Source organism: Clytia hemisphaerica, unplaced genomic scaffold (assembly GCF_902728285.1).
Source record: "Clytia hemisphaerica strain Z4C2 unplaced genomic scaffold, Clytia hemisphaerica genome assembly, whole genome shotgun sequence".
In the NCBI taxonomy this organism is placed as follows: Eukaryota; Metazoa; Cnidaria; class Hydrozoa; order Leptothecata; family Clytiidae; genus Clytia; species Clytia hemisphaerica.
Genome location: NW_027103657.1, coordinates 46,939 through 61,268, shown reverse-complemented (window position 1 = coordinate 61,268; position 14,330 = coordinate 46,939). Strand labels below are relative to the sequence as shown.

General features: G+C 35.4%; 1 protein-coding gene across 1 annotated transcript in view; it reads right to left on the bottom strand.

Moving 5' to 3' along the window:
* LOC136803189 (proton-coupled zinc antiporter SLC30A2-like) overlaps positions 1 to 13,626 on the bottom strand; it is a 34,626-nt gene extending 21,000 nt beyond the window's left edge. Inside the window, exon 1 of the mRNA XM_067059924.1 lies at positions 13,530 to 13,626. The gene's annotated coding sequence lies outside the window, so the exon portion shown is untranslated. The remainder of the gene's footprint in view (positions 1 to 13,529) is intronic.
* Between the last annotated feature and the right edge of the window lie 704 nt (positions 13,627 to 14,330).

Here is a 14,330-nt window from a genome sequence, read left to right as displayed (position 1 = left end):
ACCAATAGCCACCAATGAACACAAAGGAAAAATTATCCAGAGACAAGAGTTAAATTCATAAGGGGCTTTCCTACCCAAATAAACTATAAAAACCAATAAAAATAGACCGATTCTTTAAACAATTTGAAAGTAATCTCAAAGAATCTCAAAAGAGGATGTTCTGCATGTATCATAAATCAATGCAGTACTAAGAGGATTCTATATCCCAATAACAAGTTTGTTTTTCTCGGGACAAGCCTAATTTTGACTGACAACAAAAACATACAAACCAAGAAACCCAAGCAATACTTTTGATTAAATAAAGTGAATAAGAAGGCTGTCGTAATCTTTTAGGCAAAAAAGCAACCTGTCAAAAAGGCGTATTAAAAATATTTCATCCAAATTGGTAAATTTAAGTTAATCTATTATAAAAATTTATTCTAAAACTAGAGTTCGTGTCAAGCAAGTATTTACATCTCATGCAAGCTCGTTAATGAATAGATAATTTCCCTTAGAAAGAAAAAAGTTTTACTTTGATCCTTGTTTCTATATAATAATTTTCCTATCATAATTACTAGAAAGAGTGCAAAATTTGTGAGCTGCTTGCAAAACTAATTCGGTATTACTATAGTGGTTCGTGGTCAGGGCTCAGGGAAATTATACTTATTAGTTCGATATGTCACTGCAATAAAAAGTCTCATACATACACGTTTTTTTTTATAAGAACGTCAAAAATTTTCGAAGCCTTCGGATGTTCTTAGTTTTTTGGATTTGAAGCCTAAAAATGTTCTTAAAATGTTCTTATTTTCAGCATTTTTTGAGCATTTTGATGTAATTTCTTAAGAAATTGCATGTTTTTAAGTCTCCAAAGCCTTAGTATGTTCTTAGAATGTTCTTAATTTTGTGGGCTCGAAGCCTTATGTTCTTATATAGTTTGTTCTTATAAAAAAAAACGTGTAATACTCAGTATCTAACGTTATCTATTGATTTTAAAAACACATTTATTTTCTAAGTAAAATACACAGCTTTTCGCAAGACAAACTTACATTATCAAGTATATAATGGAACTAAAAATTGGAAACACCTTCATATCATATGTACACTATTTGCAAATTTCCAGTATCTCAATATCTAACGTTGCGAATGTTATTTCTGTAAATTTTGAAAATCTGCTTGAAGACTGTCTGAAACGGCAAGTAGCAAGTATTAGAAAAATCAAAAAAAATCTCCATTTATTTTTTATTTTTATTTGTGTATCCGAAAAAAATCAGAACAGATTCTATATACATTAAAAGTAGAATCCTCAAACCATTATCTTACACAAGAGTTCTTATAGGACCATTATAGGATCATTATTATGTTCAATCAATTTGCATTCCCAAGGTAATAAGAGTGTATAGCAGATATGCAACTAAAAGTGTATATAAATACTGGAGTGTTATTATCTGACAAAAATTTGATGTTCTTGAGCTGTTAAAATCATTTCTTGAAAGGCAAGAGCGTGAATCTAACAAGATTCAACAACTAGCCAACCAACCCAGTATATTTAAGGCAAGCATGAATTTAACAAGATTCAACAACCAGCCAACCAACCCAGTATATTTAAGGCAAGCGTGAATTTAACAAGAGTCAACAACCAGCCAATCAAACTAGTATATTTAAGTGAGTGAGAAAGTAACAAAGTTTCTTTGGCAGTATGTGTGTGAGTGTAGAAAGAAAAAGGAATAAAAAAACATAATACATCAGTAAGCAGTACTAAATGAACTTTTTGCTCTATTAATATGCAATAATAAAAATGCTGTGAACATACTTTAATAAAAATTTGTAGAACTTTGTAAAAATTTTGATTGAAAGAGGCATTTTAAAGTAAAGATAAAAAAACTTAATAATACCCATTTATGTTGAACGTCTAGACCTTCAATTCAAAATATAATTTTCAAGGAGCATAAATCAATGGTCTTATAAAACAAAAAGGTGAAAAGAGACTGAAAAATAATAGAAAAAGGGACCTAGGAGAAGGATATCGATAGAGCATTACTTCTTGATGACACTCTTAGTTTGACACCAATCAATTCATATGATATCTAAATAGCATCAGAATTTCACAAGAAAATGAGACGAATTTACTTTGAAATGAAGATATCAACAGATTTTTGATTTTCTTTTCCCAATGTCAACGAAGTCATCATTATCGTTTTCCTATAGGAAAAAGTCAAATTTTATTTGATAGCTTTTGATTGCAAAATTTTCAAAATAAAGTATCCAAAAAGGAATGTCCTACAAGATCTCCTATCCGAATTCTACAAAGATTTGTACCGACGTATCCAAAGGACTAGAACAAATAAACAAACAGAACAAAGGAAAATTAATCTCAATTTAGGTCCAAAAATCTAGGGGAAAGGGACTTACCACACAGAACAAAAATTTTCTTTTTTATCTTGACTATAATTTTTTCAAAATGTAAAGCGAAATGCAGGCTTGAACAAATTTAAAACATCAAGCTAAGTCTCAAAATAATCTGCAACGAAGAGCAAAAATGATGTAGCTTCTTTAGAATCAATTGGCAGACTTAATAATAATAATGCTATACAAGTTCGCAGGCCACCGTGCGAGCACATGGGCCTCTATGAACCGCTCTTTGTTCGGTTTACAATTTTTTTAAGGTAGAGTTTTTTCCTAGGGCTCCCCCTGACTTTGAATTGAAAGTTTGTGTCCTTTAGTGAGGTATTCATTTCTTGGGCTTTGATACACCACTCTTTGATTGTCTTCCTTTTATTTTTCGTAAGATCTTCTGTCACCCGGAAGGGTAATCTTAAGGGTAATCTTCCTTTGGTGGTTGCCTTTAACACTGTATTTCTGTCTTCTTCGTTTGCAAATCTGACTTTTATTGGTCGATAGCGTTTCTCATCTTCTCTTTCCTTCGAAAATTTTACGATTCTTTGAGTTTCTTCGATTTTTAAATTCCTTAAGCGTAGCATCATAGGTAAGACTTTTTCATGAAGATATTCTTTGTCGTAGATTTTGGTTGACTCCTCTGAATCTTCAGTAGATTCGTCAACACCATGAAGAATTAGATTGCATGCCGTGGATTGAATCTGTCGTTCCTCCTGTTTCTCCCTTCGAAATGCATTTTCTATGTTCTTCTCGATTTGCCTCAACGCGACTGCTGCGTAGCTTCGTGGTCTTGCTTCTTCTTTCTTTTCCATTTTCTTTTCTATTGTTACCATTCTGGTCTCAAAACTATCCTTTATTTCGCTGATAGTATTAACGTCTTTGGACTTTAATTGAGTGATTTCTACGTCCTGGGCTTAACTCTCGATTTGTATGTTAGACATAACTGGATTTGATAGACGGGGAGCTTCGAATAAATGTAGTGTATGATTCGATTGCACTTTTTACATTCAAGTGTGTCTTTGGATCTTCCTTCTTCACTTGTAGCACATTCAGATGGGCTGTAAAGGTGGTAAATTGATGCTGAATTCGGCTGTTTTCGTAGATTTTCCTGAATTTTCTCTGCCATATTTAAATCTTTTAACAACACTTGTGCTTGCTGCAAAGATATTCAGGAGTGGAATATAATTGAAACGAAAGAATTTGGAAGATAAAGATGAAAAATGAAGCAGAAAAAAGCAAATTTTGTTAAGAACTACAGTGGAACCTCTAATTAGCGGACACCATCGGGGAAAGGGGTTAGTGTCCGCTAATTAGAAGTGTCCGCCTTTTAGAAACTTTTGATCTCGGAGCTCCAATTTTGAAATTAGGCCATCCAAGGGTGTCAAAAATACAAAATTGGGGTGTAAAGTACTTATCTGCAGACACTAGGCCATAGAAGAACAAGAGAAAGCTTATTAAAACGGTTATTATTGACTGACAAGAGGTTAAATCGAGGTGGCGGGTACGGACTTGAAGTACAAGTGATTTATGATTCCTTTGGCCCACCTAAATTCGTTGAATGGGTCAAGGGAAAACTGGAAATTTGTAGAAATAATTTGAAAAAATAAGACTAATAAGTGCTTGAAATAAAAATTAATAATTAAAATATTTTTTCGATTTTGGACGTCTGCGACCCGTTTGATATTCAATGTCCGCTAATTGGAGAGCTAAAATAGGGGTTTCGGCCATTTCGTGCGAAAACATTTGTCCGCTAATCAGAGGGTCCGCTAATTGAGTGTCCGCCTTTTAGAAACTTTTTTATGAGGATTTGACTAGGAAACGGCCGGGGAAAATAAAATTATCCGCTAATCAGAGGTGTCCGCCTTTTAGAGTGTCCGTTAATTAGAGGTTTTACTGTATACTATATTTATAATTAGGAAGTCAAAATAAGGCTTGAGAATAAGAATGAGAACATAAGGCTTCGATGGCTAAAATGTTAAGAGCAAGTTAAGAACATTTTAAGCTTCGCAGGCTCTAAAAATGCCTGATTTCTTCGGAATATGTACAAAAATACTCAAAAAATGGTGAAAATAAGAACATTAAGAACATTTTTAGGCTAAAAACTCAAAAAGTTAAGAACAATCGAAGGCTTCAAAAATTTTGGATGCTATTATAAAAAAATGTGTATGGGTATGTTCTTATGGCCAACACTCAATCATTCAGAGAGAGGGGGGGCTTATTAGAATTAGTTTTGCACCCAAAAAGTATCACACTTTGTAACACAATTCTAAAAAAAAACTATAAGTTATTGTTCATTTGGAGCCTGAATTCATGAATGGGGGCAAAGGAGCAAAGTTGAGATCAAAAGGGGGACAAGATCTGTACCGTAGTTTTGAAAACAAGACAAACTGTCTTCAAATTGCCATAGAAGTAGATGTGTTAGGTATTAGAACTTGAGTTTTTGTGGATTTGGTACTGCGACAGAAGGTATCAGTCAGGACTAAGTCATTTTTTAATACTTTGTTTTGTCTTTGAAATATTAGCAAAAATCTGTGACGGACGGGACGTCCCATCCGTCATGCATATGCTTGTCTTTTATCCACTCAATTTTAAATTTGGCTTTCTAAATTTTAGTCAATTTTATGTAAAAGTATTATTCTATAATGGAAGCATATGATTTGAAAATTTAAGGCTATTTTCTTGAGCCAAATTTGAGTTATAACTGAAAATGTGTGACGGACGGGACATAATTTTGTTGTTTTTAAAGCAACACAATTTGTTTTAAAGTGCAAAATCTCACCTTTAGACCACCAAAAATTTAAATTTTTGAAAAAAGAAAAAAAAACACCCCAGATATTCATCCAAGTAACAAGTGTGCCAAAATTCAAGCAAATTGGACCATTTTTGCAGGCTGTCCTAAAGTTTTCAGGCGGACAGACAGACAGACAGACAGACAGACAGACAGACAGACAGACAGACAGACAGACAGACAGACAGACAGACAGACAGACAGACAGACAGACAGACAGACAGACAGACAGACAGACAGACAGACAGACGACAGACAGACAGACAGACAGACAGACAGACAGACAGACAGACAGACAGACAGACAGACAGACAGACAGACAGATTCTAGCTCAACTGAAATTGAGAATAAATGATCTTCAGGCCCCTGGGTAGTTTAGTCACACTAGAAAATCAAGCTTTCAGAAAAAACAACATCTGTTATCTACAGGATGTAGAGTTATCTAATTTTAATAAGATCCCAAGACAATTAATTTTTAAAAACTTGAAAATTTGAAATGAAACAAAATGACTGATTGCTAATGCGTGGCAGCCAGCCAAATCAACCAACCAGCGTTTGTTACTTAATTCCCAAGATAGCACTTCAATTTGTTCCTCAATTTGATCCCATGCTAAAATTAAAAATAATTCTGCCCATGTAAATGGGTCAGTGTTTGAGGTGATGGGCAGATCTAGATGGGTGTCTTCTCTCCTGTAGATCTTTTTCTTGAGAAGTTGTTCATTGTTGTTCTTCAAATTAGTGAGATTTGCATCAGTGAAGGCTAAAATGTATAACCCTCAAATGAATGACCAATCAAAACAGCAAAATTGCAAACCAAAATGTAACAGTGCAAGAACTATGTCGCTCTGCTCGCAGCTTTACTCTACCTCTACTCTTCTAATGAGATTTTTGATTATGTGGTGTAAGAAGAGTGTAATTTTGGTTAGAGAGTGTGGATCTCCAGAATAATGATGTGTAAGAGTCATTTTTTATGATGTGGGGTATATTGAAATCTCCACATAGATAAATGTCTGGGGTATTTCCTTCGATTGTTTCAATGATGTCCTGCATTGCTGAGATAAGGACCAAGAATTATGGAGCTGCTGATGTGCAGAATATTTGTTGGCTGCATATAAATGACTTTAAGAATAAGGCAGCTTGGTAAATACCATGTGTTTTGTTTTTGATGCAAATAAGCTCTCACATTCTTTTTATTCCCCTGACAGCTAGGCTAGACTTGCCTTATTCCTATTTTCTATTCCAAAAATAAAATGCTTACATAGTTGACACATAATACACATTGACAGAAGTATTCCCTGTGCAATGTTTATAATTGAAATCTTCCATAAAAACGAAAGTGGTCTCTTCTTCTCATTGGCTTTCGTAATTTGCTCCATCAGAAATTCTTTTTTAAATTTCAACCAATGAGATTGCTGTGTATGATGTTCAAAGCTTAACAACTGAACCTAATTTTTGGCGCTAATGGCTTTTCAGCACCTTGGATAACGAGTAGTCATATAGCTTTATTTGTTTCAATCGTTGATTCTAAGGATTCTAAGGTTTTTTCTTATCTTTAGTTCTCAATGCGGGAATTTGATGTGAGCATTATTTTTTCAAAGAATCTTTTCTGATTTAGATGAATCGCTTTACCTTCATTTGATTGGATACTTCTTTTTAAACAATCATATGGCAATTTTTTGATTGGACCAAATAAAACAATTGACATTGCCATGATTGGATTATAAAATATTTGGCGCTTGCAGCTCTATTCTACCATTTTATTTTGATTTAACTTTGTATTTTAATGACCAGCCGGGTCATTTATTTGAGGGCTATGCAAGTTTCCCTCCACTGATGCAAGTTTCCCTCCACTGATGCAAGTTACCCGACTTTACGGTATTGGATTGACTATTGTCACAAAATGATATTTTTGATAAAAATACTGACACAGTTGTTGACTATAAAGCTTCACAAACGAATTCCAAGAAGTATTTTGAAATCATTCAATATGATGCAGATCATACAATAGAATAGAGATTGACCCCCTATTTATATTCCAAGTAGAGTGTTTTAGACATTTACTTGTGTTCTTATGATAAGAGTCATAAGAGGGAGTAGGTTAAGGAAAAAAAATTAAGATTTTCAATTAAGCCTTTTGTTTCATACTTATAATGAGGCCAAGAGAATATTTACTCACTTTAATATTCTTTAACACACTTTTTTCAAGTAAATATAAAGCAAAGACTTGTGTGTTAGCATTCAAATACCACAAAACTATTTTTTTTATAGAATAGACTTTAATAGAGGTTTCAAGCAGGCAAAGGAGAGTTCTGGTCTGTAAAGTATACAACCGTTATGGTCATAGTGTCCTCCAAGGTTTGTTCCCCCACCAAATTCTTGATTTGATCTCCCCCCTTTTTTTGCCCCTATGACTTTTCAGTTTTTTAGTTTCCCCCCTCTTTTTTGCTTCCCCCCCCCCAGAAAATTCTGAAAATATCAGCTCCCCCCATATACCCATATAAATTTCTCAAATTTCAACCTGACACAAACATAAAATTTTGCTGCAAAAGGAACAGAACGAAAATGGGTTAATGTAATGTAATTTTTCAATCATGATCTAATCACATGATATCATGTGGACTGACCTTGGTTGCTGAGATAAAGTTAACGTGATTTCACACTTCCCCCCCACCAAATTTGCCAACTATCGATGTTTCCCCCCTCTACTATTCAAATTTTCATTTTCCCCCCTCACCCATCCAAAATTGGAAAATTGGTTTAAAAATTGGAAGACACTATCAACTGCTCTAACTTGGGACGATTGGTCAAAACATGAGACTATTGATATCTGGCCTGTATTTTCACTTACTGTTAAATCTCTTTGACAACAAATTTGTTTTGATAACTCTACCAAGTTTATCAATCATACTTTCTGTCATAACATGTCACATTGACGTGGGGGGCGTACGGGAAAGCGGTTTTGCGCGGTTTGTTGGTTTCGGCCATTTTTTTGTCGGTTTATCGATGAAGAGCTCGAAATATGTCGGTTTATCGGTGAAGGGAAAACATCACGGTGTCGGTGATTGAGCTATTTTTGTTCGGTTTATTGGTGAAAAAATCAAAAAATAGAGGTTTTTCGGTGATTATCACATACGTTGGTTTCTGAGAATTGATTATCCTTGTGCATAAATAATCAAAAATCAAGAAGTAAAATGTTCTTTGCTCGCTTCGCTCGCAGAAAACACCAGCAGTGACCTAGTTAAATAACATATGTTCAGCAATAGCCCATTAGTAAAAGCTCTGATGGAAAAAATTGTTTACATACAGTAGCGTGGTGGCAGGGGGGGGCAACCAGTGGAGGCTTTTTGAAGGGGCGCCAAAAGAAGGAAGTTTTCTTTCGTATTTGCTCTTTAGTATGTAACTTTAGCGTCCCTTTCCCTTTAAGGCGCCCTTTTACTAAACTTTTGCTCAAATTTAAGCTCTATTTTGGAAAAAAATTTGTCATATATTATAAGTTTTTATAATTTTATAAAGTTATTAAAATAATTTAACGTGGTTTTATTTTGTTCCTTTTCTAGTCGAAAATTTTGTGCTTGCTTCGCTCGCATTTCAGTATCACTATACTCTAATTGACTTTACGCAATTCATCTCGATAAACAATGTCGCAAATTTTTCTTGCTCGCTTCACTCGCATTTCCTAAATGTTTCTAAAATGACCAATAGTAGGGGGGGATGTTATTTTGCAAAAATGGCATAAATTCTTAGCCCATTTGTCAAAAGTTGCCTTTGGGTAAAAAAAGAAGAAAAAATTATGTTAAAACCCTGTGGTACCCTTTTCAAGGTTGCCACGGGCAGGGTGCCACCTTGGCTCCGCCAGCAAAATCGAAATTTCAAAAATTTTCAAAACATAGTGAAGTGACCCCTCATTTGAAAGGTATTTTCATGCTGGTTAAGAAAATCAATATAATGAGGTTGAATAACACTGTCACAAAAAGTAATTTCCAACAGATGGCAAAATTTTGAGGATTTTGCTAAAAACGCAATTTTTTGATCGTTTTTCTAAAGTTACTTCTTGTGAGAGTGTCTTTCACCCTTACAATATTGATTTTCTTAATCAGCATGAAAATACCTTTCAAATGAGGGGTCACTTCGCTATGTTTTAAAAATTTTTGAAATTTCGATTTTGCTGGCGGAGCGGCGGTGGCACCCTACCCGTGGCAACCTTGAAAAAAGTTCCACAGGGTTTTTACATGAATTTTTCTTCTTTTTATACCCAATGGCAACTTTTGACAAATGGGCTTAAAAAATTAGTCCTAACATCCCCCCCTACCAATAGTTCAAGTTAGACAAATTTTGGTATACTAATGCGACCAAAAAGGGGGCGCCAGAATATGCCTAGGGGGCGCCTTCAGCCAAAATTCTACTTTTGCCTCCCCACCCTTGACCTACCCACCACTCCTCTGTGTATATATGACCAGCAGAAAATAAAATAGTCCAGTCCAGTAATACTTTTAGGGCCTCAAAAGATGCTTTTTCCAAACACGATTTTAGTGATTATAATTTTTGAGTTTAAAATCGTGGACAAGTAACTTGCACAAATCTCGGCACAAATAAGTCCATCAATTTTTTTCTCGCTCACTTCGCTCGCACGGAGGGTTGAGAAAATACAAAAGTTTTCTCCATCGAGGGCAACCAACATAATAAATGCAGAAACCCGTATTGAATAGTATTGATTCACTAAGCCAGCTTATTTTTGGAAAAAAGTGTCTAAAAAAGGCGTTTTTAGCCTAAACGAAAGCTAGAAAACTGAAAAATTTTCCGTCAGCGCAAACCATGGTTGTGCCTCCTGCTTCCTCCTAAACAACAATTTGAATTCCTGCCAGCATCCATTGGGGATTATGGGTTAGTTTTGCTACAAAAATGTCGGGGATACACGCAGTCTACTTTATTAAGAGCTACAGACCTTTTTTGAAGCAAGAGTAAAAAGTCGGTGTCGGTGAAGAGGATAAATTTTGTCGGTTTATCGGTGAAAGAGCTATTTTTGCGTGGTTTATCGGTTTTTGGAAGTCCCGTACGCCTCCCTATTGACTTTCACTGATAGGGTGCCCTTTTTAACTTTTTTGTTTTCATTTAAAATGGCCGGATGCCGATTGGAGAATTAGAGAACGCCCGTTGCCTATCACCTGATGGGATTAACAAATAACGAGTCTGTAACTTGCCGCGCGAGTGACGTCAAACGCTCCATCGTTTTGCCACTAATTTGTTCTTCTTTGTTCCAGACACTTGCGTGTGGGTCCACTACGGATTTTTTTCATATTTCGATTTAAAAGCCTACTCAGTGCAAAAGAGAAATCTTGTACTTTTTAATATGCCGTTCATTAACTCAAATCAAATGACTTTGGAGGTTTGGTGAAATGGTGGCAGAATTGCCGTCCCATGTTATGTCAGTTAGTCCCAAATTAGAGCAGTTGATGGTAGGTAGTAAGTAGTAGGCGTTTTGTACTTGCCGTATTTAAAAGACCGTCACGTTGTTCGCCAAAACAACTATTTTGAAACCTTAATTTCCTATAAGTCAATAGTCACCTAACTCTTCATACAAAAATTACGGGAAACGCATGTTTGGACTTTGTACCTTATGCTGCCCGCAAGCACTTAAGCCAAAGTCCCGCAAAGCCAGACGGTGTCAATCGAACTGTTCGATTATCAAACTAATCGAACTTAATCGAACCCTATCGAACGATAGCTGTTCGATTAACGAACCCAATCGAACACCTATCGAACCAGGAAAACTTTCGTAAAGTTCGATGACTGTTTGATTATACGATTATAGTTCGATCGCAGTTCGATGAATACGATTGAGGTTCGATCAGCTCGATTAAGATCGATGAAGTTCGATTGGTTCGATTAAATCGATTCATACCTTGCCATCCAATTTTTTATTTATATTCCAAGGGCATATTGGCGGCCGCCCACAGGCCATTCTCGCGGGCCATCCTATATCTATCCCATCGGATGGGACAAGCTGGAGCTTTTAAAAGCTCTTTGTTGGTCGTTAATTTGTAAAAAAAAAAGATTTTAATTTTCATTACTTTCTTTAAAGAGGGTGTCATCTCTATTATTTCAAATGAGCAATAATGAGTGAAGCATACTGTGCCTATGTTTTGATTAAACAACCTCGTAATTTTGTGAAAGGTAAAGAAAAGTAGAATCAATCCGACACAATCATCAAACCACATCGAACTTTCATCGAACCACATCGAACTTTCATCGAACCACATCAAACTTAAATCGAACTCATCAAACATCAATCGAACTTCATCAAACAAAGAACACTCATCAAACTAAATCGAACTTATCAAGAAATTTTCGTAAAGTTCAATAGCTGTTCGATCGGGTTCGGTAATCGAACAGCTATTGTTTGATTTTGTTGGATAAAGTTCGATAACGAAAATCGGTTCAATAGGGTTTGGTTGACACCGCCTGGACAAAGGCAGGACAAAAATCAGTTTTTTGAAGTTTGCAAAAAAACGCCACATAGAAGATCTTTCAAATTCAGTATGTGAATAGAGCAGTAAAAAATACAACTTTTCTATTTTTCTTTTTTTTTGCAAAAGTTCTAGGAATGAAAATAAATGAATAATGATAATTGAATACTATCGATTGATGATCCGCGGCACTATCGTAAAGCTAGAATCGTTTCGCGTACTCTTCGCTTGAGAAAATGATTGACAAATTGAAGTTTTTCACCCGCGCGGGAGCTCGCGGACCGTGCTAAGAATGGTAGACCGAGCTATGATGGATCATATATTCGGAAGTCGTTGGAATGTTTACAAGGCTCTTGACAGAAAATTGTTTGTTTTATTTGTCAGAATGACGACAGAACGGTTATTACTAGACCTTTTTTTAAAGAGGCAGCCATGTTGAATAATTATGTACTCCAGAATAAAAACAATGATACAGCCATGCACAATTACTGTATCATGCATATTTTAAAAATTATGCATGGCTGTATCATTGTTTTTATGCTGGAGTATATAATTATTCAACATGGCTGCCTCTTTAAAAAAAGGTCTATTTTGTTAGATCTGACAAATTGATGTTTGTAAGTGCACTTTATATTTTGATTCCCATTGATGAATCATATTATGGTTTTCATGTTATTAGATGCTGTTTTAGAGCTTTAGAGCTAGCCTGTAAGTAGGGAGGTTGAGGCTCGCGCCTGCGGCAGTAACAAAAGTAGGACTTTTGAAAAAACGGTTCACTTGGCAAGTGAACAAACCTTCGCCCGGGTCAACCCATGCCATGTGAGGGGAACTGGGTAGTCAGTTCAAGGTGCTGACGGGATGCTTACTCAAAGCATCTATAGTTGCGAGAATGGGCTCCCAGAGCCTCCTGTAACTCAACCATAATAGTATATGTCTTTTCGTTCTTTCAAAATTTGAAAATGAGTACTCGCGGGTGCGCTTTTTCAAACGTCTTGTTCACGGCACAGGAAATTTTTTTACTGGGGGTTACTAAAATCAAAAGCGCTAGCCACCCGAGTCAGCTATCGGCCTGAATTTTTTTACATTTTCCCCCGTAATAGTTTAGCTTTCGAAACGTACCACGTTGGCTGACTAGAGTGTTCTACTTTTTTCAGGAAGTTAAAATAAGCACTTAAACTGCAAATATTTCCATTAAATTTACAATATTTTTCAACCAACGTTATTATTTTAACAAGATAAATGTTTTTTCTTTCCAAATCTGAAAAAATCTTTAATCAAATAGATTCGGGTGGAAAGCGCTAAGGGAAAGTTAATGGTATGGTGACCCCCGTCTGTAGCTTGCGCTACGGAAAAACCCACTCGCCCCAAACTTCTCGCAAGGATTTTTTTTGTGAAACACTTTCGATTTCAGTGCCGTGAAGAGGTTACAAGATGGCGGGAGGTTTTTGCACAGAAATCTTCAAAAAATGAAACTTCAAAATGGAATATCTGGAAAACTACTGAAGGTTTAAAGATGAGTGACTCCTTATTTTTTTTCTGAGGATAAGGGCTTTTCATTAAACTTGGTTTGACATTTTGCAATGCAAATCAGTTTGAAATTTCGACTGACCACCCTACTGTAAGTGTGACTAACTGTCTTTCTGGCCCAGTCAATTCCAAACCATTGACACAACTAAAAACATAATTAAATTATTAAGTGAAATACAAAAAAAACACATATGCTTCTAATTATAGTTATAGTAGTAAAGGCTCAAGTTAAAACAATGAAAATAAAACAGTAAAAAAGCTCTCCTTCTGGCTTCTCTCCTCACAAACAGTCAAATTCACATAAGTTTGAATTACACTGAGAAATACGCTTTCACTTTCTCTTTCACATACATTTAATTGAAAGAAAGCATACTTACTTAAGTGCCATGGTTATTGTCTTGGGAAATAGCATCAATTAATTAAAACAATGGTCTCGAACACGGAGTAAATAAATTTTTGAAATGAACATTCGCCATTTGTTTATACTTCGATGCGGTATTTTTTCTACGGAACCGACAAATCCGGGGCAAATCACAGCAAACGACTTACGTCTTAAAAACGCCCGAACCCCGCCCTGGTTTTTTTGTATGGGTATTTTTTTAACCTATTTTAGTCCCTTAAAATTGAAAGCTTTTGGGCTTCGGAGAAATACAGATTTATGCATCATTTTTTATAATAGATGATTGGGTTTGATATGCATGAAAACTATTCTGTGTAATTTGTTGGATATGGTGGATAATGGTAAGCGAGCAAGCAAAACAAGCAAGCACAATCTGCATAATATTTGCACACAGCACCAATTAAACTTTCATCGACAATTAAAGATGTTTAAAAATTTCAAATAGTTTAAACAGTAAATAGGTTCATTAAAGGCAGTTTCCACGGTGAGATAACGCGTGATAGTGTGTGACAAGAAACTTCAGAAACTTGAGATAACATTTTGTTCACCTGAGCTGAAACTACAATTTGATTTTTTTTTTTTACTGTAGGATATACTGTTAAATTTCACAATGGTTTTGGACAAATTTTACTACAATTTAATTAGGGAAAATTTGAGATAGCGAACTCCAAAATTTCCTCTCAATTTAAATTTTCAACAAAGAAAAATTAAGGTAACATAAGGGAGTTTCTAAACATCGACCAGAAATGGCGACCACGACCAGCGACCACGACCGGCG